The sequence below is a fragment of the Terrapene carolina genome, unplaced genomic scaffold, assembly GCF_002925995.2.
Source record: "Terrapene carolina triunguis isolate 2854851 unplaced genomic scaffold, T_m_triunguis-2.0 Scaffold110, whole genome shotgun sequence".
In the NCBI taxonomy this organism is placed as follows: domain Eukaryota; kingdom Metazoa; phylum Chordata; order Testudines; family Emydidae; genus Terrapene; species Terrapene triunguis.
Window position 1 is genome coordinate 2,901,767 of NW_020664461.1, and position 7,452 is coordinate 2,909,218.

The window sequence follows — 7,452 nt, forward strand, 5'->3', positions numbered from 1 at the left end:
CACGCTTATCCTCCGGCTGTTTGTTTACTTTCTGGGTGTCACGCAGCTAGACTGATCAGGGACACTTTCTGCTTCCTATCACCTTGATTGTTTCTTTAACGATAAAATCATTCCTACCAGCATTAGATTATTTTGAAGCCATTTTTACAAAGTCTGCATTTTGGCCCAAATCAACTTGTCAGCATCTGTTTCAGTAGCGAGGGAAAGAATTTGGACTTCAGCTACCTCCTGCCAAACGTGCCTTCACGAGATTGCGACAGTCTGCCATCCCATGCTCTTCCCCACTGCTAAAGCACTTATCCGAGCCTTGAACATATCCACCTGAGCCCCAGCGAACAGTGGCTCTCTGGCCTCCCTGCTTATCTCGCCTCAGTTCCAAATGCCCAGCAAACATGTCCTCTCTCTCTCTCTCCGCCATCGCTGTAACCATATCTATATCTCCACCCCCGCCCCACTAGCTTCCTTCACCTTCTGCATTAAATGCAAGCTTCAGCACCACTCCTCCCCGGTCTGCATCTCTGCTCTCCTTTTCTCTTCATTCCCCTCCACTGCCTTTGCTCTGGCCATAGCCAGTTCCCCCTCACAACCATTACAGATACACCCTTCTGCCATCCTCAGGTTCATGCCTTCTCCTACCTTGTCCCTTAGTCCCAGAACAGTCTTCCTCTTCTCATATGCTCATCTGCCACCTTCATTCACATCCCTCCTTAAAACACTACTTCAGTGGGGCCTTTCAATGACATGCCACTTATCCCTAGAGCTTGGATACTGCCAGTGCGGGACCCATGCTCTCCTAAGAACTGCCTTCTCTATCCATTGTATACTGTGTCTGAACCACCCCACTTCCTTCCCTGCTCTCGGAGGCCTTGACATCTTATGGGGGTGTTGATGTAGGCTATATTGTAAGCCTCCTGGTGAAGGGACAACATACTTGTATTCATCTGTGAAGTGTCATGCACACCTACAACACAATAGATCATGATTACTGCAGCAGGAAACATTCAAGCTAATGGGCAAACTTGTTCTAGCCCTCTAAGTTTCACAGCTTTGTGTATTAAATGACCAACATTATTTTGACTGTAAATTATAATAATAATAATAATTAATAATAACAAAGTACTGAAGCTCTATATTCTTTTGAAGGACATATACAATCAACAGAAGTGAAGTAAAAAAATATAAAAAATGTGCAGGAAGGAAATTTCAAATGTTTTAGGTTGTTGAATGCCTCTATATTACCTTTCCAACAAATAGGAAACCAATTCAGGGTTCCCACATTGCACCAGTTAAACCAGAGCATTGTGGGATGTTTATCCCATTCCCTAGTAGATGTTGTTTAACATCCTCCTTGTTTACTAATGAACTGGAAAGTATTTCATCATCCTCACATGATACAAGCACCTCGTCCTGCTTCTTTCCAAATATACCACAGAAATATCTACGAATACTTCTGTCTTTTCTGCATCATTATTAACAATGTTACCATCTCCATCTAGTAATGAGTCTATACAATTGCTAGGATTTCTTTTGTTCCTAATATACTTAAGAAATTCCTTCTTATTAACCTTAGCCTTGCCAGCCACGGACTTTTTCCTGTTGTCTTTAGCTTCCCTTGTCTTTTTTTACACTTCATCAATTCTAATTTATATTGGTTGCTATCTACTTTCCCTTTTTTAATAGTTATGTTAATAGAGATTAATAATGATAGTCATTTGACCTTCTCTTGCACCATTTATCCGTGGCGCTCATAGCACTTTGCAAACATTAATTAATTCTCAGAATGCCCTGAGGCACTCGGAGGTTAAGTGACTTGCCTGAGGTCACACAGAGTCAGTACACAGCTAGGACAAGAACCCAAAAGTACGAATTCCGTTCCCTCATTCCTCCCTGAGAATTAGCTAGTACTTGTAAGGTGCTCTGTGATTCTAGGATGAACGTTCCTATATAAACGTTATTGCAGATACAGAGGGATGTTCATACTGAGAAAATCTTTATGAAACAAATGTGAAATTTAGATAAATTAATTTTAAATGTGAAACACCCCAATTTTCCTTTTATATTTTGACAGCTACAAAAGATATTTGTGTCTTAAAAGAGTATCTTCCATCCAGCCCATTCTTTCTCCTCTTATTTACCTATTCATTGAGGTCATAATGCTGAATGTATGACATCACAATCATATCTCAGACTGTGAAGTCTTACATACGGGTTTGTGATGATATGACAGTGGTAAGCAGGAAGTAAAGCAAACTGGTGATGAAGGAACGGATCTTCTACAAACTTAATAAGGGAACAGAAAAAATTATCAATCATCTCTGTTCCTTTTAGCTGAAACGTTAATGTTTTTCAAGTTTCAGTCAATATGAAGCTGTCTCTTTAAAAGCGCCGATATAGGCAGAACCCCAGATGTCCCGACTACTGCAGGAAATATTCCCAGGCCTGCCCACTATCCTGCAAACATAGTACTACTGCTTCCTCATGGAAGTCATGACATATCCCACACTGTATTTCAATGCCATTTTCACAGGTACCCCATGCTGAAGGCGCTACTTTTGGAAATTACATTTCTGTACAGGTGGCCTTCTGGCGTGCGGTGGATACCAGGCATATTTTCACTCTATCTAATCATGTGTGGCACACAAGCCTATTGTTGATTCTCTCCTCAGTGAAACAAATGTACAAACTGTGCACTGAAGGTGCACAACCTTGGCATACTACTAAATACTATGGAATAAATGGAATAGAAAGATCTTGATGCAAATTTTAAATTTCTTTCCTCCCTTTGATCTCCTTGCCTCTTCTTCCTCTTCTTCCATCCCCCAGCTGAGCTATGATTCATGTTTCCTCTCCACATACGCACACAAAATCTTTGCACAATGGGGGGAAGGGGGGATTGCATTCCACATTAAAATTGTCACCTTAGCTAAATGGTTCAGATGCCTGTTGCATCTTTTCCCTACTCCCTTGTCAGGGACAACAGTGATTTTTAGAAAATGTGGTTAAAATAAAGAGTCCAAAAAGCATGAGGATTTGGAATGCATTTTGAAGCCCAGTCCAACCCTACCAAGCCAGGATTTAAATTCACAGGTGGCTGCCCTCTAGCAGAAGTAATTTTCCTGTTGGCAGAAGACGACTTTCAGTTTAAATAATATCACATTACTTAGAGGGTTAATTTAGTGTGACATCTCAAAGTTTATAAGCAAAGCAAATGGTGTATGCTGTTTTCAGTATGAAACTAATCATCTATGCTAAATAAATATTGGCAGAGGGTGATAAGCAGACCCATAAACTCAGGCACCAGATTGTCCCTCTGGCATCTCCTGGTAAAAGTTGCAGAAATACATTCCTACCAGACAGGGTGTCATTTGTTTTTGGTCAAGGGGAACAGTTGCCCCCCACGATCTCAGTTTGCCTCCCCAGACTGTGGACGTAGTCATTAGAAATAATTGCCTAATTCTTCTCATTCATGATGCTGTTTGGAACAGGGAATATTCTATGTACTGCCACAACTTTGCCCCCCTTGGTGTTGAGTCACGTTGTTAGCCTCTGCCTCCAGTGGGAGGGAGTCTCTCTTGTGGTAATTGGGTGTCAGTTCCCTGATACTGCCAGCCCTACATAAGCCCTCTGGGCTTATGCTAGCCCTTCCTTCGCCTTGCAGGTTAACAGTAGGTGCACCCCAATCCTCAAATCCCTTGAGTCGTTCCCCAGTGATATCTAACCCCTTGCACTGGCTGCTCACAAGAATTCCAGATCCTCTGCTGCCAACAGAGCACTGTGCCCCGGTTTATCAGTTTTACCTTAAGCCACCGCTCCTGTAAATCACCCAGAGCTTGTGAGCACTTATAACAAAACAGAAGAAGTTTTTATTTAAGAAAGAATAAAGGTTTGACCAGAATCAAGTGAGAGTGGTGAAAACAAGTGGTTACACTACAAAACAAAATCATAAAACGTGAACCTGAGTCTACATTTATCAGTTGTCACCTTGCCAATCTAATAAACTTTTCCCCAGTTGTTGTAAAGCTGGCTGGTTTCTCAATAATCAGGATCCAAGCATTCATGAAAGCACCCGTCTCTGCCAGGGTTTTCCGCAGTGAATGGATCCAGAGTGCCTTGCTCTATGCTCTATTAGACTGAAAACAGCCATTTGTTTCTATTCAGGGGCAGGGGGGCAAACTCTGGCCTTGTTGCCGTTTCTTTTCTACCTTCAAGTGGTTTTGATTGTCTCGGACAGTTTTCCGTTGACTGTGGCAAGGGTAGAAAATAGAGCTTTGCATTACCTCTGCAGCAGACTAGGGAGGGGTGACAGCTCCTTGCTTGAGTGGGTGACCATCTAGACACATTACCTCTTGGAGACCAATTTCTACTCAAAGTCCATAAAGCAAACTTTCAGTATACATTATTCCCTAAGTATTATCCGTACATACACCTCACAATGATTAGAAGTCTTGACAAGTTATGAGCTTTCTGTAGATACCTTTCATATTACTCTTTATGGATAACTATCCTGTAAGAATGTATTTGCTGTAGTGAGTTTGTCAGGTCTTAGTTGAGAGTTGTTGGTAAACAGGGAAACCCTTTGCCTAGGGGACTCTGTGCTACACACACACAGAAGTTTTCTGAAATGAGGCCCCTGCCTACCAGGTGTTAAAGTAAGGAAGAACACAGTCAACAGCCCACAGGATCTCTATCTCTGCTCCATAGTTTGGTTAAGCAGTGCTCGGTTTTCTCTATGGCTAGTGCAGTGAGAGCTCTGCCTCCTGTTCCAGTCTGTGTTAATCTCTGACTCTTAACTGTGTCCCAATATCACCTCCCCTTCTGTCTTTTTACTCTGAAATGAACTAAACCCCCTGTGGATTCCGCCTTGGTTTCCCTCTCACACAGCTGCAATGAATTCATTGTTCTGACTCTCAAGTTAAGTCTCTCGTTAGATCACTGTTCTTTTCAACAAGATGATTATTCCCAATGGAGAAATGAGAAAAATTAAAACAATATTATGCTAGTATCCAGCAAACAGCATACAGGATATTTACTTTAAAACAAGTTGCCTGGCTGGATTTAATCCAGGCCCATGGCTTAAACACAAGAATCTTCTAATCAAAGGGTATCAGTGGCCAAACATTTTGTCCCTTATTCTGACCTCAGTTACACCTGTGTATCAGATTTCCCCCGGAATGAGTGAGATCAGAATCTGATCCTATATTGAATGAATCAAATTACAGAATCCTTTGAATGTTTGTGTCTACTTTGGACTGAAGGAGATTTTACTTTTTGGTTATTTTCTCTCATGCAAAAATCATGTCTTGCTCTGGTATGGCTGGGAGTCTCAGCACTAAATTAGAATGAAGTTTACTACACACAGTCCTAAAATATTCTTCAGTGCTCCCGAAATCAAGAGCTTTTACCTTTGTACTATGCACAATGACTGAGGAGTCTGTTCTGCTCTCTATAAGCATGAGTACTGTACAGAACCACAGTGTATTTATTCCTTCTTCTGAAGTTATAGTCCCTTTTGTCCTGTCCTTTTGACGAGCTGCAGCCTCACAGCAAAGCAGAGAATATTATCGGCACAACCTTCCCATGATGCAAAGCATGTGACTGCCCAGCTGTTTGAATTGTATGACAGCCCTATACAGGTAACAACATCTGACTTGAATGGGACATGGAGGTATATGTAAGGAGAAGAGACTTCCTTACAGCCTTAACAGAAAGTCGGGCATTTTGGAAAGGGATGCAAAAGAGCAGTGAACTAGTACACTAGAGCAACAGGATATTTCTAGACATAAAAGTCCTGTGTTCTTCTCTAGCACCTTTCATCTGAAGGACTCAAGTGCTTTAAATTGTTAATTTATCACCTGTTCAGGTAGGGATGCAGAGGAACCACTTCCTGCATCACTGAAAGGCAGTGTCTTCTGGAGTGGAACGTAACAGCTGATTTAGTAGTGCAAGACTATATAAAACAAAGTGCAACCCTGCACTACAGTTTAGCACAGGAAGTGAAGAGTATCATATCCATTTGAAACTGCAAGGGGAACATGGGTTGCCAGAATGTACTCACCTGTACTGGAATTTAGCCATATGACGAACACGCCTCCTCTCACAGAAAGGGCCACGTGATTTTTAATAACAACAAATAGTCAAGGCCTCTATTTTATGTCTCTTCTGACAGACTGCACCTCCTGCACCACATTGTCCCTAAGCATCTGAGGTGTTGGCTCAGCGTTGACTCAGAAGGAAAATGTAGTGGATGACAAGTGCCACTGAGGCAGAGCAATGGAAGCATTTTTTTCAGCAAGCTGTCCCCCCCCACCGGGCGTAGCACTGCGGGGGCAGACTGTGTGAAGGAGTCTGCTTGCTGGGCACACAAACAAAGATGCTTTTTCAAAATAAATACTTGTCTTTTAACTATTATAAAATATATCTTTTATATACTATAATTAATGTAGTTTGATGAAGATTTTCCTGTCACATGTGATAAATACAATGACTGAAACAAAATGGGGCAGTATTTATTCAAAATTGTTGCATTGTTTAAAAACATCATACTGAGGAGGCCACAAAATCACTCCCTGCAGGGTTTGAGGGCAGGGGAAAGGAGTGTTTCAGTAGCAAACTTTGTAGGCAATTCAAAAGGCTCTGAAGAGAGGCCTTAAACCAGGAAGGAAGGTATGGCCAGACATGGGAGTTTATGGGTTACTACTAGAGTAAATGAAAGGTAAATGGAAAGCTTCTTGCAGCTTTGACACTGACACACAAGTCTATTGAGAGAGAAAAATATATAACTTGTGTGGCAAATCTTACTCCATTATTGGAGTGCTACTGGCAGTAGGAGAGCAGCAGATCAGTGGGGGCATAGGCAGCCTGGTACATGGAGCAGCGCTGGATTGTCAGATCTCGGGACAGAGACTATCTTTTAATTCTGTGTTTGCAGAGCACCTAGCACAATAGTGTCTTGATACATGAGTGATAATAAATAATGGAGGTGCCTTTTTATGTTGCTCGCCTGGTATGTTAATTAGCACTCAACTGGTTAATCAGGGAAATGTTACTTTATAAACTTACTAAAGGAAATAAAACACAGGCAGCTTTTTATTCCTTTAGTGCTGTGACTTGTAACGCCTGGTGTTTGGTTGATCAGAAGGCAGGAAGATCTCCTCCTCCAGACAACATCAAATTTCACAGTTAACAAGCAAAATGTGATTTCAGGCCCATTCTTGTAATTGTGCTGCTTGTTTTAGCTGCCACATAGGAAGATCTGAGATGACTGGCTGCATGTTGTAGGGCTCTCCATCTCATTGTAAAGATGTAACATGTGGATGCAGTGCCCTCCTCTGGAGACACAAGCGTGCTGTCACGTTACTGCCAAAATGACAAGCTTTCTGTGGCAAAATCAGTAGTCTCAGCAACCCTATCTCGGAGCTGTAAATTTGGCCCTATGGTGTGAAAACCCCAGCC